Source organism: Leptonotus elevatus, chromosome 3 (genome assembly GCF_054856555.1).
Source record: "Leptonotus elevatus isolate MCC_2025b chromosome 3, RoL_Lele_1.0, whole genome shotgun sequence".
Classification (NCBI taxonomy): domain Eukaryota; kingdom Metazoa; phylum Chordata; class Actinopteri; order Syngnathiformes; family Syngnathidae; genus Leptonotus; species Leptonotus elevatus.
In genome coordinates this window covers 13,622,333-13,644,729 of record NC_141241.1, presented here as the reverse complement: position 1 = coordinate 13,644,729, position 22,397 = coordinate 13,622,333, and the positions used below count along the sequence as shown (strand labels likewise).

General features: G+C 37.0%; 1 protein-coding gene across 2 annotated transcripts in view; it reads right to left on the bottom strand.

Annotated features, from left to right (window-relative positions):
- The window catches only part of LOC147177030 (CUB and sushi domain-containing protein 1-like), a 383,887-nt gene that overhangs the window by 226,708 nt on the left and 134,782 nt on the right, over nt 1–22,397 (bottom strand). The window lies entirely within an intron of this gene.

The following is a 22,397-nucleotide window of genomic DNA, read 5'->3' as shown; positions in this document are numbered from 1 at the left end:
CTGTCTTTTCGAAGAATCATACGACTGATAGTAGATCAATTTAAAGCTGTGTTTATGTCAGGGAACTATTTATTTAAATTTTCAGTTAACTTCATAAAAGATGCTGCTGGACCTGGGAACTCTCTGTATCTTTTTTTTTTTACTAACAAATACAAATGTAACTAGGGATGGGCAAGTACTGATACCGGCCTTATTTTAAGGTATAGGTACTCGTGGTCACCCTCTTGTGGCTGTTTTACAATCAGGAAGTAGAAATTAGAAGAATAGAACATTGCCATAAATGTCATGCAATTTTAAGGGAAAATGCTGTTTTGGTATTGGTACAAGTGACTACTCAAGAGTTGAGTACTCGTACTGGTGTCGGTCTGAAAAAAAAAGGGGTATTGAACATCCCTAAATTTAACGTTTCAGTTATTTTTAATTTTGAAAAACTTTATTTACTGAACAAAACAGGGAGAAAATAGGGATCTATTTACTTGTTTAAGTTTTTATTTAACTTTTTAAGACATGTGAATAACCCTTGGAGATAACTGATATTTTTGTTAGAATTTTAAAACAAAGATGTATATTGACTAAGATTTTTTTTTTTATCCAGTATCTTGCAAATCTTGTATTTTTTTTCATATTTTGAAACCAATATTTTCCCTTTTAGTAAAAATGAATGTTATCAGCTATTGGCCTCCTTGACTATTAATAATTGGTATCAGTATCGCCTTGAAAAATACATGTTGGTCTATGTGTTATAATAATGATCATAATAATATACAATTATATATTTAAAATTATTAGGTCTTATAGCTTTCTAAAACTGGTTTCATATGTGTTCATTCAAGCTTCAGAACAAGAGAGCTATTCTAAACATTTAACTTTTTTTTTCCAGTTCTGTAACAATCAATGTAGTTTTGCTGTTATTATTGTTATATTTTCTTACTCAGTGACTCTGATAGCAGAAGTCATGGATAGACATCTATGGCTGCTGACTGAATGGAATTGGATTTGTTGCACGAGCAGGCAGGAATCAACCAAAGCACCACTGGTATGAGCAGTCCTTGACTGGCACCATCAAAGGCCACATCGGAACCACTTTACCAGCTAGATCCTATTGGGCCCATATACCGTGTGTGCGTGTGTGTCCGTGCATGTGCGCTGGTTTTTATTTGCACAATGATTTTATTGCACACCAGTTGTGGAGGAAATTTGACTTCTGATGCTCATGGCAGCCCAGGGTAAAACCAATGAATATGTGTGTGTGCTTGTGAGTCATTGGTAGTGAGAGAAAGTGACATTTGGGTGAGCAGCAAGTGACCTGTACCACAGACAGGGAAAGCACAACTGGTGACTAGGCTTACACAAACACAAAGACACATAATACATTTCATGGTAAGTCCAGGCTCAGATCAGAATGTAATATATAAAGTATAACAGTCAATTAAAATGACTGAGTATTTTATAATCTGCGACCGCTGCTAGTTTTAGCCCCCTTAAAAAAATTTCAAAAAACAATTGTGAGTGCCATGCTGCTTATGTGCTGCTATCTTAAATAAACTCAAATTCCCTGTAGTAGAAAATGTCAGCCGCACCTAATTTGCCATCATTCCAAAGACGTGAGAAATGATTCCGCATAACGTTTGCTAAATCCTCTCGCGGACGCTCAGACAGTCACATCATAAAGCAATATTAATACCAAGCTCCCTGGTCGATGGAATATTGTCTTCCTGAATATATCCGGCCCTTTAAATCAGCTGGTGGCCAATGTGCAAATCAGTGAGGACATAATGTGCAATCAGTTGAACGCTTGCATGTTTCTAATTTCGGGAGACGTTCTTGCCAGCTGAGATTGCTGAGATCTGAGAACAGATTGGTGCTGAAACCATAAGGGGAGGCCCCTGAGGGACATAAGTAGCCATGATTTGCTCATTGACAAGATTATACAATGTAGAAGGAAATAATAAGATAATTAAAGATGATAAATGGATTATGTATCATATTTTGTACAAATATTTATGGTGATTCAACTGGTGATCTCTAGACTATTGCTTTGCAATGGAGGAGACATAAAAAGAATGACATCAGGCAAGAAGATGGAGGACATACTCATGCATACATGTCTTTGCCCATTCCTACCTGCAGAATGTGTGCTAGTGCGTTTTGATCAGCTGGCGAGGTGAGCATGCAGTCAGCAATGTTAATGCATCCGAATGGGGATGAGCCTCGAGGCACGAGGAAGGGAAAAGGGCATTAGGGAGAGTGAACAAGACAGTGGGAAGGAAGCAGAGGATTGAGGAAACAGGAGAGGGCAGGCCGTGTTCAGACCAACAGCATTTTTAAGATATGACTTGGCCTTTCTTCAACATTTAAACGTAGAATATTGAAAAGTAACTCTGAAGGAGAGCTGGAGACATGGTGGATATTTTTCCCCCATTTGCATGTATCACCAGTCATGTATGCACTTTTTTTTTTTTAATAACAGAAAATATTTGTAAAATGTTCATCTTGTCTTCTAGTTAATACAGTCATTAATTTTTTTCGTTTTTCTTTCTTTCTGCCACCTTCCTCAGAAGCTGACGTCACAGCTGACAACTTTTTTCACAAGAAAATTGTGCTTCAGTAGTAATATAACCAAGATGCAAACACGCAAACATATTGCATTGTGATTATGTTGTGTCTGAGATTGTTTATTTTTTTTGTGTGTGTGATTTCTACTCATTACATATGTTGAGTATGGTTCTTTGATGTGTCTTTTGTCTATTGGCTTGCTCATTGAGTCTGTAATAAAGTTTACAGCAATATTTTCATTTTTGAGTGGAAATTTATATTGTCTCCAGTCCCAAAATGCTATCAGCCTCCTTGACTACTAATAATCGGTATCAGCCCTGGGGGAGAAACAACAACAAACCATATCAGTCTAGCTCTAATAACAAAAAATGATTACAGTACTAAGTATATTTTACTCTATTCTGAATTATAGATTTATAGAAATGGCATCATGTATTTTATTTAGGCTTTAAAACAAGTTGTTTACTTAGCCTTGATTTCACTACACATGAAGCTATTCTAAGCATCTAGGCTACAATGTTTTACGGAAATACGGTAATAAGTCTATGCTTAACTAACGGTTGCATTTTTAATGGCATACGTAGTTTCGAGATCATTACACTCTCCATAGTGTCTAATACTGTATATCACTTTATTGTCTTCTCATTTAAATGCATAACTTAAATCAATATTTGATCAGTTATTTGGTGAGCTAAACTGTCGAGCTAAGCTAGCTCGCTTTCTTAGCTTCACATTTCACACAGCTAGCTTACATGCATCTGGCAGATGAACAAAAACGTTGTAGATGTTGTGTGTCTTATCTCTGAGTTTCAAACCTTGCAGGATGCTATTTTCTTTTTCCCGAGTTTATCAAAACAATAATTCAAATGTATTCGTTGTTGGTGACACATACTCAACAAGTCATCCTCACCCTTTGTCTGTGGCTGGGCATACTAGTGGCCCGCATTGCCAGATTGGTGGCACAAATAATAATTGTACCTTTCAAAATCAAAAGCTGCACTATATAAATTTTGTTTTTATTTAAATGTAAACAGAATAACTTGTTATGTTGTAGTCTTGGGAATACCGAGTCAATGTCAAGTTGAGTTTAGTAGCCAGATAACCACAGAAGCTAAAATTGTATAATGTCATCATGGGTTCCTATCTGTTTATTAATGTCTTCATGAGCTGTCTGTGTTTGCCAAACTTACTGTTTTGAAATGAAGACCTAACGGTGAGTAACTTGGAACTGACCTCTTCTTAGGCGTATGGCATAATTTACTCTAAATAAAATTGCTGAAATGTAACAAAAATGTAATGCCAGAGGGGTTCCTTGTTATCTGTAAAGCAACACATGCCCACATCCCTTTGATTGATGTGTACAGTGCTACAAGTGAAGACATGTCCTCAACTCAACTGCCAACAAGGTGGTAAAAATGACTCCTCCTCAAATAAATGTCATATATATAGCATATATTTAATTCATTAAATGCCACCACTGGGCACGCTGTCAGAATATGAAAATCTGCTATTGCAATAATATGTTAGGGTGTCAGAATGTGGCACTTTTTGAATGTCAAGTTTAAATTTACAGCAACTTTTCAAATTGCATATGTCTATGTGAATTTTACCCGCTGTACGGTTAAAGGGAGAAAAAAAGAGTTTTAATACTGGTAAACACACACTACACCAAACCACTGTTGGGTTATAACTTCAGTATTCAAACTGTAGCTCACAAGTAAGCACTATTGACGCTGGCAATACAAAAAACATATCGACTCTGGTCGACCCTGACATTAAGGTTCCATTCACACCAACCTACTCACTAGTCTAGAGCAGTGAATGGCTTTGTGCTTCTCTTTGTACTAACTTTGTCAGTTTCCTTCCTGGTTCACAGTATTTAAAAAAAAATCTATACAAGAGGCCACAACGACCTACGCAATATTAAATCTCTTTCCTTTTTGGTTGGGTGAGCCACATAAAATATAGTTAGTTGAGATATTGATGCTGACTGTCAACATTCTATGCAGATTAGTGAAGCAGAAATTGCCCTGCATTTATATCAGAAATGGTACGAAAAATAGTGGTAGACAACAACATGCAGAAATTAGTATTCATTTAAAGGGGAAGCTACGAACCCTGAAATTTTCTTTAAAATAAAATATTCTATGCAGCCCCACTAGTCCATACACGGTACTATGATTCATATTGTGCTTGTATGCATTAAGCATCAAAATCCACCCGTTTGAATCCATCTCAAAATGACATCAGATCATTTCAGGGGTTCAGCGGAGGTGAAGACACAGACCAGACTCAAATATTGTAATGATACACCTAGAGCTGTCAACATTAATAAATTAATTGACAAGTAATCGATTATCAATTTAAACAACAATTATTTTAATAATTGAGTAATTATTTGGTGCCATTTTTTATTGAAAATTGTCCAAATCCTCAAAATTTCAGCAATTGTAGACTGATTTATGTAGCCCTTCATTAAAGAATACTGATTATCTTCTGTGTTTTAAGCAAAATAAGACATTTGCAAACATCCGTTTTTACTTTGGAAACCAATAACCGAACCGGTAACATAGTACAGCCTCAGAACCTTTTTTTTAATCACTGTACAAATATGAAGTACGAAATAATCAACAATCACTAGTTATTAAACAGTAATTGAAAAAATGCTTTTGTAATACACTTTATTGCAAATTTAAAATTTATCGGATTAGTCCGTTAATTGATAATCGACAGATTAATCGATTCTAAAATATTAGATAGTGACAGCACCAGACACACCCCACTTAGCCATCTTTGGCTGCAGGTTATAATGCTACATTGCTTGACCTGTGCTGGAGAGAATTTGGTGCGCGCTGTAGTCGACTAGTGGCTATTGTGATGTTATGTTGTGTGATTTCTTTATTATTGTCCTCCCTTTTTGCTAACTATGTGGAGCAAAAAAATAAAAATATCTGCATTATGAATTCACATGTATAACAGAGGTGTTCCACAGGGTTTATTTCTGGGGCCTCTGCTGTTTTCAATGAATCTGCTGCCCCTGGGTTCCATCTTAAGAAAACAGTGGCGGTTGTTTTAAAGTGCTCTATAAATATCATTTGATTGATTGGCAAGACGTTATTCACACGTGATTCCAGACTTTTCACAACTAATATTCTTTCACCGTGTGAGCATAAAAAGGCAGCAGTATGAAATATATTATAATCAGTGACTCTATCGGCTATAGCGCAGAGGCGGCTAGACCTCATCTAAACAGATCTCATTAGTGTCGACCAACGCATGGACTTACCTTCCCTCCTACCTTCGTACTATACATGCACTTCCTGAGCTGAGTCATGATTTTGCAAAAAAAAAAAAAACTGCCCATAGCCTGTCAGCATGAGGACAGTGAGGTAATAAAGTAGGCCCGTTATCTTCAGCCCATTAAGAGTTCCTTGTGAAAATAAACTACTGGGAGATGGAAGACGGGCAGCGCGATGAAGAGAGAGTGTGCAGGAAGGATGGCAAGTTACGACATCTTGCGATAACGGATGTTAAAGAAAGCAAGAAGGCTGCACATTGACAGCAGTTGACTGTCTTCGGTTCATATCACTCGCCTCTCTCATTATCTGCTATTTATTAGATAATGAGTACAATTAAGCCTTTTTTCATGGTCATATTCAGTCGAACCCATAACCCAGGCAGCGTGTGACATCTGTTTGCTGCAGATGTACGCCGTGATAGTATAACAGAGCTTTCGCTTTCTTTTTATATTTGGACTTTGTTGTTTTTGTTATTTCGAACAACTAATAGGCACAGCAGGCGCTCAGGGGACACGGTGTTAGCTCGCAGCTCCCGCAGCAGAAGGCAAGTAAGCTCTCAAGTCCAAAAACATCCCACAAACGAGTTTTATGATTTTGATCCATCACATCGAGTATGATTATAAAAACAGTTGATTGAAGTGTGAAATCATTTTAATACTTGGATGGAAATCCTCGGGGGTCAAATAATGCCTCAAGCTGGGGTCAAGGGCCCACAAAAAACATTAATTACTGGTAATTATTGTGAGAAATAATAATCATGATTAGTGAAGTCACATATATACATGTATATAATTTATTAGTAATAATAATAATTTAATTTAATTGTAATGATTTGTTTTATCTTGTATGCTTTTATGTTAATGAAATACACTTACGACAGGTATTGTGTACATAAAATGCTTACAATAATATTTGTGTGAAATTCATGTTGCAAATAGGCTTGTATACTGGAAATTTTCATTGTTAAAAAAATCTGCTTCCTGTTGGTCACCTCAATTCCAACTCAAATTCAAGACTTTAATTTTAATTTAGGGTTAATTCTCAATTCAATTCAGAGTTTCGTACAGTGTGGCATATACAATATATTTATTATTTATGCCCAAAAAATTATGTGTTGCTTAACTGTAATCTGTCAACCTTCCCATTATTAAGAAATAAATTCACTTTGGTTTCATCTGGTTTATAAATAAAATAAAAAAATAAATAAAAACGATTTCAGGATGTTGGAGGCATATTTAATCCTCAAGCTAATTTCCTAGCAAAATGTATTCTGTTTTTTCTGTTACTCAATGTGTAACGATCACTGCTACTGTCCAAATATGCCTGGAGAATACATAATACTGCCGCAACTAAACCTTTTACTTTTTAGATGAAAATTTTTGTTGTGTTAGCAACAATTTTTTAAGTCCCATTTTGTGCCTGTTTGAAGTTGCTAAAGATTAATTAGTCCACCTCGGGGAGAGGTATAGTGTGTGCTTGTATGTGTGTGGTCTATATTTAGGCACTTCTCAAACAGAATGCATCTTGGGAAAAGGTACAAGTTCAACCAAGTGAGTATGATTCTTTTTCTTTTTTTTAAAGCCTCATTTTTTTTCTCCCCCTTTTCTGCCTTTCCACTACTCTTGTTATTCCTCATTCCTAATATTCCCACTTGACTAATCCTCTCATTAGTATTTTCTCTCTGGTATTTGAAGTAATACCGTTAATAGTTTACCGGGGAAGTTAACAACCAATTATTATTTTTTATTTATTTAAAAAAAAAAAATTACGGAGGTATTATGTAATATTACAGACAGTGTGGATTTCTTCCACTGGGCAGAATCATTTGGTTAGCTTGTCTGCCTCGCAATCATAGTTTCTGGGTTCGAATTATGCATGTGCTATATGTGTTTGCAGTGTATCCCTGTTTTTGCCCAGTAAAACAGTTTACACTTAGTTTTTAATTCATTACGTGACCATGCTTGTAACTCAAAAACCTGCATCGGAGATCATCTTTGCCCTTTGAATGGAATGAAAATGCCATCAATTTATTCAAACCTCAGAAAAAAAAATGTTTCTAATGTTTTTTTAACAAGTGAAATAGTATTCTACAATATTGTAATTTAGAAGAACATAATGGCATAATTAAAGGATTCTTGCCACATTTTTTGGCTTCTATTCGATGGATATTGTGCTGCTCCTTCTGGTGTGTCTTTAGCCGACTAAATATTTTTCTTTTAAGATATTTTGCAATTATCATTTTGTGAACATTCAAAACTAAAAAGTCATATTTTCTGTTGAAAACCATTTAAGAGTTATTTCTGTATCTGTTAATTTATACTGACTATTTTGTAAACAATTTAGTTAGTTCCACATTGTAGCAAGTGGTCATTCATTAATGAGGCACAACAAGGGCTCATGTGTGACATATGTGTGCATTTTCCCGGCAAAGCAGAGACTGCTTATGTACGGGTAAGACGTGCTGCGATGCTCTCTCCATTGTTTTAAGCAAGCGAGTTGCAAAAGTTAATGAGAAGCTCCTAAACTGAATAGAAACGTAATGTAGATTAGACCTTGCAGGGTGAACACTACCTGGCCTGTTTTTATTTCCATTTCATTCCATACAAACAATACTTATTATAGAGGATAGTTTGAAAATAGATACAACATTGCATTTGGTATTCTGTCCCTGCCCTCTACTTTTCTCTACAAGCCCTCCTCTCGTCTTTCTCTCTCAGCCAGAAAAGTGTTTGGTATTCTCGAATTGTCTGCCCCTCGTTCCTTTCCTCTCCACTCTGCTCTGCTGCTCAGCTCCCTCTTTGCTCTTTTTTTTTTCACTCCTCCCAACACCTTTCCCCGTATGCATCATGATGCATTATCTTCCTTCTCACTGCCTCTCCCTCGTCTTCCTCGCCTCACCCTGCAACCTGCTTTTTAGCATCCTCCGTTTCCCTTTAAAGAGTACACGCAGCAGCGTTCATCCCTGACCCTGCTAATGTGTTGTAGATCCTTCCCATGACTGGTTGTTATTCTATGGTGCAGGTCACACATGCTCTTCTCATATACATGCACGCGTGCCTTATTATGCATCCCCTGCATTTAATTTTCTGCTTCATCTGCTTCAAGTCAAGCATTCACTTTATGCTATACAAACTCATAATCATGTGAAAACATACATGTGCCCGCTTTCTCAGTGCAGAGCATTACACGCAGATGAAGTTGAGTGCAGAAATGCATGATCGGAATTTTTCACTACACAAAGAAAATGAAAGTGCTCAGTGATGTGTATTTTTGAAGATATTAAATTGGAAAAGTAAGTAATGTGAAAAATGGATGGGGTTTTAAATGTGGCTTTGCATTTTAGGAAAAAAAAAACATTTGAAAAGAAAGCAATTGAATGCAAATAATTGTTTTACAAATAGAGCTGTACGATAACTTTTTTTTTTTTTTTACAGATAACTGATAACTTCCTGCTTCTCTACACCAATATATAATAATAATTTTTTTATATATGTATATTTATTTTTGTTTGTGTTTAGATACACACTTAATCTGACATTACTACAGCTGTAGGGATACATGTAGGGATTTAACGATAGCGGCAATATCGTGATATTGTGATATTAATAGTGCCACAATATCGTCGTTGTCATGTCACGATATTAAAAGCAACACATCCATTAAAAATATGAGTTTATATTCCATTTGTGCAGTTCTAGCTTCCTCTGGTGGTTAGTTTATTAGTGCAATTAAATTTTAATTAGGAATGTTTAGGCCACTTTACCACTCCTCTAAATCAGTCATAGCAGCAAATATTTTTCAACAATGCCGTCAAAAAAAACTAAATGACATTACTTTTGGCTCACTTCAGCCAAACACAACATTGTGAACTACATATACCATGATGCTTTGCGCTGCTGAGCCAATAGGAGCACATGACAACGATATTGCCAAGCCTACTTCTCAGTCAAACACAATATTGTGCTTTTTTTACACCTCAATATAAAATTGTATTTAATTTATTTATTTATTCTTGAGTTTTTGCACATAAATGTGAGCTTTTTTTGTATCGCCAACCTCCCCACAATATCGTGATAACTATCGTATCGTGAGGTTCATATCGTGATATTTATCGTATTGTGATGTTTGGACATCATTACATCCCTAGTTATATGAATTGAATATTTTAGTATTCTCGTCATGTAAGTCTAACAAATCAATGTTCTTTATGTTCAATCATCCTAATTGTATCAAATATTTGAGTATTCATATAAAAGGAATTAATGCTGGGTTAAAGAACAATTCATATTAAAAAAGACCAGCTAGTTTTTTGTTTTTGTTTTTTTTGTTTATTAATCGACAGTCATCTAACCAAAATCAACTGGGCAAATGTGATCAAATAATAAATTATTTTTCCTAGCTTTAGCAACAGTGCAGACCTAAAAATACTTTGTATAAAATGTTCATCTCTGTTGTCTATTAGTGATGCACAGCCCTCTATTAGCGCTTGACTAAGACTTGACGCGGGAGAATAACCTCAATTTGAAATTTGCCAAGGGAGGGATGCCCAGGATGTCAGATTGGATATAGATAGTTTTTGGAAGCAAGCCTGAGCCTGAACTTGATAATATGACTCTTCCCTTGGATGGAGTTACGTGTTAAAGATGTAAGGTGTGAGACAGAGCCACAGTTAGAAAGCCAGTGAGTGAAAGCCAAGGGGAAAAAAACAGAATGCATGCAGAGGGAAGAAGAAAAAAGTGCAGCTTAAATGGCGGGAAGCAAACACTTTGTTTCACCAAGATTTCCACACTGATTTGATGAACTTTGCTTATCAGAGAGAGAAACGGGGACACAGATATGAAAATGCTTATCTCTGCCCTCCAATTCCCATGGAGGCTATTACAGTTTAGTCAAACAAGTGGACTGAATTATAACGGGGGAACAATCATTAAAAAAATACCTCAACTTCAAACATTTTACTTGTATACAGTGACTGGAATGGTGAAGGAATTACAACATGACTGTCATCACATGCTCTGTTTAATGAGGTCATCTGTCATCAACTCTAACATAAGCATTAGCCAATTTGCCTTGTTGCTATTTTTACAATGTCCGGTCGAAGTAGACCTTGGCCTAACATATCCAGCGTGTGTCTGTGTGACTTTGAAAACACTATTTCCGAAAGAATATTACACAGGAAAATCAATAGTATCACAGCATCTGTAGCCTCACATAATCTCCTTCATGCATCATCAACTTAAGTGTTTAACGACAAGTGCGGCATTCCACTCATCTGAGTGAGGGACCTGAGGTTCAGTGCTCCTTTTAAAGTAGGGCCGGTGGCATCACAAGACGGAATCGAGGCCTGGGGTTCTGAATCAATGAACCAACCTTGAACCTGATCGCCAGGCCATGAATAAGACATTATCGTTTTCCTAAATGATTGGTTATATCCTGTCATTTGCACAGGACCGATGCACTTTAGCCTACATTGTCAATACATATAAGAAATTGACGTCATATGACGTAAACATCATCAGTGGCCATGTGATTTTATTATTTTTTGCCTTCCGATGAATGTCACACAAACAGCAGAATGAATTAAGTACACTTAATAAGCTTCCCTATTTTCAACACGAGATGCAGAGCTCCCTTTTGATATTCAGTACGAAGCTATAAATAAATCATGTGGTACTACTACGCTTTGTGAGAATCTTAGAAGGGTAATTGGACCAATTAATGTTTTACACTGAATGCATTTGATTTCCTGCTCAGAAGAGTTGATTGCTTAAGGTGCATTTTGAGGAGGTGTTCCGGCAATGAGAAATTCTCTGGTGATTGGAAAAATATGTTTTTATTAAAAAATGCAAGAGGTCATATTTTATAGCAGTAAGACTCTATCTACTTGCGAACAACGTGATGCGGGTTGAAAACAAACATTCAGGGGTTTTACAGGAGATACAGTCCCCAGCCACAGCATAAGGTACTTGTGGTACCACACCCCTCACTTCTCAAATTCTCAATCGTGCAATTATAAAAGTGCATACTCATGCTAAATATTCACAGAGAATACTATCCAGCTTCAGCAAAATAGCAGTGCTAGCAATACTAAGCTAGCATTAGCACAGCAAACAAGCCAACCTTACCCACGACTGCTATGTTAGTATGTAATTAAACATCACACACTAAACAACTTGAGGAATTCTTAACATGGTAGATATTACTAAATTACTTGAAGCCCTATTGTATTGAATTGAATTATTTCTATTCCTTAAAAATAAGTTGTACAACCACATATTTTGATTGGGACTTTTTTTTTCTGGCCACTGGATTATTTGTTTCATCTTGTTTATTGATGTGGGTTTTTTTTTTATTCAATTTATTGTATGCTTATGCAAAATTACTTTTATGAACAAATTGAAAAAATATAATTATTAATAATTTAATTCAATTTTAAGGAAATTTGTTGTAGTTGGGATATATATGTCTTTTTTTAAAATTATTATCCGTCATTGTTTATTGGGGGAAATTTTATGTATCATAAGTACTAATGGTTTCGGCACTTGGTATCGGTACTGAAGATTGGTGAGTACCGAAGATTTGAGTATTGTATCGGTCTCAAAAACAGTGGTATCAAACATCCTTAATCAGGATTATTATGACAGTTTTAACCAATATGTTTTTTTTTTATTCTGCAAGCTCCCTCCTTCAGCGTGGTTATAATATTATTTAAGATACAGAACTGTTACCTGCATTTTTTTAACTGGGTGCTGGAAAATTACCCAGTGTGTTACAAATGATTTGTTCCCTCGCTGTAACGCGGTTCATTTTTCGCGGCCTCGCTTTTTAACAGATTTTTTTTTTGTGCAATTCTGCACGCAGATTTTTTTTTACAGTAGTGTACCTATTTGTTTTAATGAATATTTGAACATTGAGATTGTTTAAACAAAAGAGAAATGTGAGAAAATGTAAATGACTCCATGAGAAAAGTGTGTGGTGAGGAGTGTTACATCCTTAAAGCTGGCGACTTTGCGGATTTCACTTGATGTGGGTATTTTTTGCAACCTAACCCCAGCGGAAAACGAGGGAACACTGTATACATTACTGTTGTGATGGAGGCATTGCAGAAGTTAAAAATTCATGAATGTAAATGACAGTGAAAATAGTCCTGACACAAGGTATGAATGCGTTCATGATGTGGCTATAAATTTTTCAGACCTTTCTTCTTGTCCAAAAAAACCAGCACTTTGAAATATAAAAAAAATCAGTCACATATTGTCTTATTGGCCCTAACAGTGAAAAAAAAAAAAAAAAAAAAATTGCAGAAAAATTCTGCTTAATTTCACTATTTACTAAGGTTGATGACCACTTTATTGTTCTTGCTACAGGTAAGCGAGCGAGCGAGCGAGAGAGAGAGAGAGAGAGAGAGAGAGACAAAGAGAGAGAGAGTTGGCACAGACTCAAAAGGTAGTGTGGCGGTCACCTTTGGCCTAACATATCCACACACAATTGCACAAACACACACACAAACAAGTATACACACACACAGTTGGATGGTTGACATTGACATTGCAGCCATGATCGCTGTAACCGACAACTACCGGCGCTAGAAACAACAGTTACGTGACCCCCCGTGCACGGCATCCTACGGTGTCGCAGTCGATATGGTTTAGTGCTGCAAATGTCTGCCAACACAGCCGGATATATACACACACAGTTTGACAAATATCATCAAAGTTGTCGAATCTCTTTGTACTTTTTCCCCTTACGTTTAACGATCTGTTTGCGCCAAGAAACACCCCCTGCTTACTCCGCTAGCATGGAAAACAATTTTAGACTTAGTGTCCAGAGTACTTGAAGAGCAAAAGCAGCAGCGAAGTTGGGTGTGTTTCTTTAACCAACTATGACTGGATTTACAATATATGCTTCAGCTGACACAATTTCCAATTCCATACTGCCAACCATTCAGATATGTGTCACGATAGCGGGTTCTGGAGACATGTCTTTTTGTGATTGTTGACTAAATAGTAATATCCCCCAATGGTGCCCTGATATACAACTTATATTTTTCACAAGATAACAATCGGAACATAAAACACAAATCAAATAATTGTCCCCCATTAAAATGAATGGAAATACCAATAATCCATTCCAGCCTCCAAAAAAACATTTTGTAATGTGTTTTTTACTAAGGAAATCCACACTGTGTAATACTGTAAATTAACAAAACATTTAATAACAAAATGAAATAGTTTGTGCTTTATCTCCTTCTCCTGGTGTACATGCCTTGGCCACCTGGGGGCAGACATACATGAAGAGGTAGGAATCGGTTTCAACTCCTCAGAAAGCCACATCAATATTAGTCTTTTTTCTAAAAAACAAACAAAAAAAAACTATATATAAATATCAGTTTTGTTAGCCATGTCTTTAACATGTTGCGTTGTTTGTTAGCATTACGCTAAGTAGACTTTCATAAGGCAAAGCAACCATGCAGCCCTCAATTCATTTATGTTTTGCTCACAAGTCAAAGTAAAGTACACATTTAAATGGCGGTTTGTAATTTTGTTTAACATGAAATGTTTTAATTATAACAACTCATAGCTTATCTACACACTTTACATATACTATAAATTAAATAATTAAGGAACAAATTTGAAGGTAAAATGTTAAAGGTAAAATTGCAGTTTAATGTCACACCCCTGCCAAAAGTGACAGCAAACACAGAGACTCAGATATTTTCAGAAACATGCAATGAGCAACACACCTTGGACTGCTCACCACACCATCACTGAATGGGAACGGAACCCATAGCTTGCACAGAAGCATGACACTACTATTTAAAACAAAAGAAAAGGATTATGACATAAAAAGCAATGCAACCGTAAGAAGTTAAGACAGTCTCGAGAGAGGCATCCTGGTGCAACTAATCGAAACAAACAGAACATAAAAATGGGAGAAAAATTACAGTATACATTATAGCAATAATAGTGCCAATGGGACCACTCATGGCCAGAAATTTGCCATCTCCACATAATGTAAGATCATATTTAGTTTGCCGCCTTTGAGTAGCCGCAGGTAATACTTTCCACTTGATGTGATCTAAGGGACTTTTCATGCCTTGGTAGGTGCTGCTCTTTTGGTTAACAACGTTCAAATGGGCTCCGCAGTAGACTCCTGAAAGATCTTGGAAAGTGAATTCAAAGATTTTTTTCTAAATACTGAAATTGCTGAAAATGTGAAAAGACTGAACTTAGAATTCATTGGTCGCAATAATAAGAAGACACCTGCTTGAATTTTGAAGCCTCATATATTTGTGGGTTGTTGTTTTTTTATCATTCAAAAATTTGACAGGGTTGTTAAAGCATAATTTTTTTCTATGTCAAAATTGAATGTGTGCCTTATTTATTACATCGAAGCACTGATCATAACCATCATCATATGATGTTTACAGCCAACCTACTTCAAAGAGTTAACATCATATTTGTACAGATGACCACTTGCATCATAGCGCACAGCCCTTCCACTATTCCCTCAACAAGCTAATCAAAAACAAGTCCAAATGAATTTATTTTCCCTCACGCAGATGGTGGCAGTGCTGCTGCTGACAAATCTACAAGCTTAATAATTCTCCTGCCTAATGAAGGTTGTCGCCATTGTTGAATCGTTAAAAGCTTGACATAGAAAAGTCGCATTAAACTGCGCGAGTAGTTAAAGAATGTTTGGAAGAAGCCAAGGCAATAATTGTGGCACCTTTAGACTATGTAGGCAAGAATGTAATGTTTGTGATCATTTTGACAATTTTTGGTCTAAGCCATTAGAATGTTTGTGATAAGTGTGTTTGCACAAAGGAAGATGTGGTTATGCATGAAAAAAATTATTTTTGAATTTTTTTGTACATAATGGACAATGTTTTTATTTTTGGGTCGACAATACTGTCATGGACAGGAAGCAAACATTAAAAGTCAAACCGCCTTTTGTCATCCTCAGAAGAGGGGAACAGTCACCAACTGAAATGTCACTTGAAGAACACGCAAGTCAAAAGCACAAAACATTAAAATATTTCTTTACAGCTGTTTATTATTGGCTACATGTGATAGTTATGTTACACTATTCAGAATTCGCGTCATGGCCAAATGTTTTGGCAATTCATCCGATTTTGAGCTTGAATCACTTTGAATCTATGTTTGAACGCAACTGCAATGTAAACAGAACTGCAAACTGACCAACGTTTGACCTAAGTGAGCAGTAGCATTAATTAGGCCATTATTAATTATTTTTAGTTTCTCATAACGTCCATTTACCAACTAAATTCAAAGAAATACATACAAAGAAAGAAACAGACTGAGACTGAGGAGAACTACAGTCAGGTGATCTTTGGGATTCATGACAACAATCCGAATTCCACAATAGCAGAGAGCATATTTAAATATTAAAATATGAATAATTGATGCCTCGAGGCACGGCAGACTGGAGACTATAGCTTGAATAAAATAACACTGTAGCATGTGACACTATTACAAAATACCTTCCTTGAGAAAACCGAAATCAAAGTCCCTCCTTTAAATATGGTTTTGTCTCTCTGCCAGCATTCCATATGGCAAAACATGCATCTGAGTACTGCAGTCTTCTGAAATTATGATTTCCTTCCCTTTGAGATTGGTTAAGATGAAAGTGCATGTAATAAAACCACCAAGAAAAGTATCTGGCTGGAATCTTAAGAAAACACTACAGACGTAAAGCTTGTCTAGTGTGTAACAACATGTTGAAGGACTCAAATTCCCACAACAGGAAACTGTGATCCTTTTGCATTCAGGAGGTGTGACTGTACGAGGCTCTTGCCAGCGTTGGTGCAAAGCTGTACATCAAGACAGCAAGCAAGACTTGGAAGCTGTTTCAAGTAGGTATTCATGAGTCCGTGCTCATGAAAGAAAGTGAATAATACTATAATGAATAATGGGTGAAATTAAAATACATAATAGACTAAAGTACTTGATTCTAGCGTTTTTAAGTTTTCAAAACATTTCCCATGTATCATAATAAAAGGTCACAAGATCCTGTCACACAGTTTAAAAAATTCATATTGAGATGACGTGAGTACAACCCCGAGTGTCTTACTTTACAGTAAAATAGTAAGTAATTCATGTCAGTAGCTCACCCACGGATTCACATATTCGCTAGTTCTTCTTTTTTCTTTCTTTAAAAACCTTACCTTCTTTATTTTTAAAGGGAAAGACAACCCCAAATTGTTTTTACAATAATGTGTTCTATTCTAAACATGACACTCTGATTAATCTTACGTTTGTGGACAATAAAATCACGCAGCAAAATCCACCCATTTTTATCCCTCTCAGGGGGCGGCCATTTTGCCACTTGCTGTCGACTTAACATGACATCACACAAATTACGGAAGAGGATGAGTACGGAAGAGGATTAGGGCCAGTAACAAATAGCCCTGACCTCAACCCCAACAAACACATTTGGGATCAACTACAACAGCCCCAAGACCCACTTCAAAATTTTCAGGGAAAAAGAAAATGTCTATCCAGAACAGTGTATGCTCTTTTACAGCAGCTGCAAGTACTGGACCCTATTTATTCTTTAACATCCAGTAGGTTTCGTAGCTAGGGGATATTGTTGAGAACAACATGCTGTGTAAATGTACATATCAAACAACAACCTACATGTGCTAGAAGCATAAAAGTTGAACAAGTGTCTGGCTTGTGTTGTTTCTTATATCCTCAATGTATTTTTCCTCTGTAGATTTTCCAAAACAAATTCTACGTAATCTCATCAGTCATCCGTGTTGGCATGTACTGTAGGCATGTTTGTGAAATATGTTGGAGCGTGTCTGTGCGTGCATGTGTTTAATGGCCAAAGCCCCTTTAATGGGCTTCCAAGTCATGTTGCATTCAGGTCCCTCAACAGGAGGAGGAAAACAAATCTGCAGCAAATTAAGGGAATGGAACAAACAGGAACATACATTGCGGCTTAAAAACAAGAGTGGAACTTTTTTTTGTTTGGTGAAATGCACCTTCTACCACATTATCGACTATTAGTACTTAATAAGATTGACTAATTTAGGCAGCTTTGTTCTAATGTAAAATGAGAATAATAAAATGTCCTTCATGGAGATGCCAAATTAATCACATTTACCCATTTAAACAGCTTTTAATGCATGTAGGCCAATTAGACACAATTAAATACTATTATCCTTCGTAATGTAGTTGAACACAAGAAATGTGCAAATTATCTTTCTCTATAAGAGGTAGTAATATGATGCAGAATTAAATAGCGACTCAGCATAGTGGGGCTAGTGGTGAGCACATCTGCCTCACAGTGCTGACGTGAGGGATTTAAATATCGGCCGTGACCCTTCTGTGTGGAGTTTGCATGTTCTCACCGTACCTGTGTAGGAATTCTCATTACTTTAGCTTCACCCTACATTCCAAAAAGACACAACTTCTTCATAAAGTGTAAGTGTGAATAATTGCTTGTCTATATGAGCGCTGTGTTTCCCACACCATGTTAATACTTGGGTGGGCCACCCAAGTAAACTGGCCACCACCCAAGAAGTTTTCAAGAAAATGTATAAAAAAAATATTTAAAAAAAACCCTGCCACGACCAGATATACCGCATGTAATGTTAGTTTGCCGTCACTTTGTGGATCGTGAGGCTAGAGGAGACGTAGTAACAGGACTGAGACGTCCTACCATACCCCCAACCCCCAACCCCGCCCGCTGGCGTCCACCCACCCAAGTAGATTTCAAATCTCGGGGAAACTGTAGTGTAACTAGTCTCTTGCCCAATGTCAGCTGGGATGAGTCCCGTGACCTCAAAGCGGTAAAGAAAATGGATGGAGTGATGAGTTGTGAGCCATTTAAAACTCTTTTGGTCCATTTGGGAATCTGCAAATATTTGTCCTGTGTGTGAGAACAGCTTTTAAATTAGCAGCAGCACAAATAATGTTGCAAGTTGTACAATATTTCCTCAGTGTGGGACAGTCCTGGCGCTGCTGTTGCACTTTTCACGTAGCAGCACTTAACAAATGCTCAGGGGAAGTTCTGGCACTGGTCCTTGTTGCTAAGCGACAATTTGAAACTCATTTGAAGAGAGGCAATCTTTTACGAAAGGTATAAATATTTATACGTTTTAGTATTTGGCACCATGAAAGGCAAAACAAGTGTTTAATTTTACAGATTGAACTTGGAAAAACAGTTGAGAGGGACATGACGCAACACATAAACATTACTAATATAAACTATTACCATTATCTTATTAATTTTATTTTATTTTTTTTACTTTCCAAGCATTTTATTTTAAAAGAAAGATGAGCTGAGGGAGATGGGAAGATTACATGTGACACAAATCCCCATTGGATCTTTGTATCATTACATCAGGATACAAAATTGCTGTTACTATTAGGTTTGATGTTGATAATGATGATGATGTTCACGGCATTTTCCCCCTCTGATCTATTAATATTTTTTTCTCCCTAATGTCTGATTACAGACAGATACAATCCCCTCTGTGCGTCTCCATGCTTCCCTCATGTTCCCAGCCATCTCCCTTCTCATTTTGAATGTCTCCATTCACACCTCTCTCCCGCTGCTCTCCTCTGGCTTTGGGGCCAAATTAATTGATGATTATCTTGTCTTTGCAGGGCTGCTTTGCAAACTTGGCTTTTTATCAGTGAGGGGTTACTTTCCATTACTTATGGCTTCATTTAAAGCACTCATCCTTACGCTGTACCCCCCCCCCCCCCAACCCCCAACCAGGCCATGTACTTCTCTGAGGCTTCACCGCTAATAGATACCATCACAGACTTGTTTAACTTTAGTGTAATGTCAAGCTAGAAAGGCACTCAGTCGAGTTGGAAAATGGTGACTGCACAAAATTCCTGATAAGAGTTTAAATCAAATATTTTATTCACAGTGTTAAATATATAAAAGTAAGAGGATATGTTGACTTGTTATTGTTTGTATTTAGCAACTAAGTAAATTTATTCTAGTTAAGGTTTATAAAATCATTATCAAATAGCATGATACCAGATAAGAATGCATGAAGCGCCTCTCGCTGTTCAACATTCAACAAGGAAACGGTGAGTAATTCTGCGAGAACATAATAACATAATTAATCCATTAGTCCATTCGTATATGGGTGTATTCAGACCAGAAAAGTCCTTAAGTCCGCTTGTTTGGTCCGGACATAAGTTTTAATTTTTGAGTTTGGTCCGGTTCACTGCGCTTTTTGCAAGTGGACTATATTGCGCAATCACGTCGACCGCGTGTCGATCTGTACTCCAATCGGACAAAAATGATGAGGAAAAAACGAAACCCGGAAATAGAAGAAAACATTACATTTCGACGTGCTGCATTACTTCCCTGCATATTTTTGGCTTTATCAAATGCAATATATTTGCGAGCTGTTTCTAATATTGGAACACACTCGTCAATTGCGTGCAGTAACCCGAAGGAGTTGTTGCTCTCTGCTGCCCCGCCCCGCAACATGCTGACAGCAGCGTGGCTTAACAGAATACGGAGGATTATGAATGAATTCAGCACAATACGAACAGGCAATATTACATATTGGGTTTTTTTCTACACGGGGTGGTATTTGGTTTGTAGTCTGCGGCCGTCGCGGCCAAGAGTTACAAAACTAAAACTACTTTGCGGGCCACTAGATAGTGCTTGCGGCAGTTAAGAATCACTGCGTTAGTCGGTTCTTGAGTAGTTTTTCACGGGATATTTAAGTCATTATTTGAGAAGATGTTTTACTTTTACTTGAGTTACAGTATGAAGTAACAGTGCTTTTAGTTGAGGAAGATTGTTTTGCAAGGAGTTAAGATAAAGACAGGACCAATGTGAAGATCTGCACTCTTCTTCAGGCGCCAATCGTACTGTTAAACATACATTATATATTTGCATTGCCATTTTAGCTAATTAATCGAGGAAGGTGAATTTGCAATCTAACCAGGCAGTAATTATTGACAACACAGACGGGTCGTGAAAATGAAACACTTAGTCAACGAATGTACTGTTAATTTCTACCAGTTGAGCTAGAATTTTTTTTTAAATACTGATCACTGCACCACATTGTAGTTTGTTCATTTTTGACATAATATTGAACAATTTAAAGTATTGGAATTTGTCATTTTGAAATTGCAGTTGATGGATATCAAGCGATTGGTTGCTACATTGTGTCTGCCCGCCGTGTTTGTTTTCTTCGCTTCTCTTCCATTATTGTACCCGTTGTGTAAAAATTTTGATGATCAAGACTTGTCAAAGGGAACAAGACCTGTGCAAAAAAAACAACCTAGGCTGACTCCAGATGTGTACATTAAATAATAAATAATAATGCATCAGATTTACATTGACTAAGTATATATATTGTATGGATGGTCATTTTAGTTTGTCTTTGATATTTCAAGCTCATTATTCATAGATGAAGTCCTGTTACACCAGTTTGTGTCTCCAAAAGGTCAGGCCCAGCCTTTGAGGCACACCAATATCAAACAGTGGTGCTGCTTGTGTAGTGGTTGGTAACTGATGCACACCTCAGTGCAGCAATGAAAAGCACATCTAAGTAAATGACAAGATAGCCTTACATTTACGCTGCGTAAACACTCACAACAGCTCCAACTGATAATGGGGAGACCGAGACAGCAGCAGCGAGCTTTGAGTCGCCCACACAGAATCATTAACATGGGCAGCTTTTCTCATAAATCACCGGCAGAGCCCCCGTCTCACTTGTATCCTCCACCCGGGAAAAATATAGCCTATTCAACATGAGATGTTGCCCTCTTGATACTGGCACCAACACCAAAGTCAATGTACGTCTCACTCTTTTTTGAATGTCAGTCAAACACAGGAGGATTGCAAAATGATTTGCGTAAATTTCGAGTATGGCGTTAAACTGCAAAATATTGACAGGGAAAATGACTGCCAGTTGCGTACCTGCTGATCATAGTGATGGGGTGTGAGGTGAGTATTCACTAAGCTCATATCATCAGATGACTCAAACCACACACCAGCATACTGCTCATTATCTCTGTCCTGTCATGTCCTATTTGCTGCTTGTTGTGTCCCTTCCTCACAGTGCGTCTTCTCAGTTCACATATAGATAAAAACTCCGAGGTGACATTGTTGTTTTCATCTCCTGTTTCCTGTTATTCTTCTCTGCTGTTTTTTTTGTTGTTGCTCTTTTCCTCTGTCAGTTCCCTCTCAAACCCCATTCTGTCCAACTGCTTTTCCAATAAACATCCATCTCAATACAAGAGGGAGTATCAAATTGCTTTTGTACAGCAAATCTGTTCCAGCATAAAAAGACATGAAGATCTACCATACTGTCTAACTAAATCCAAAACATAATAGAAACATCTCAAACAATGATGTGGTACAGATAAACATGGATGCAAACACAAAACTAAATCACTCATTGGGAATTTAGCCTCTGCAATTTCATTACCACAAAAATTGTTTCCTGGATGCTATTATAGTGTGCAGGTGTGCCTAATGTTGTGGCCAGTGCAGCCATATTAACTATGGTATTAACTGCAGGTAACA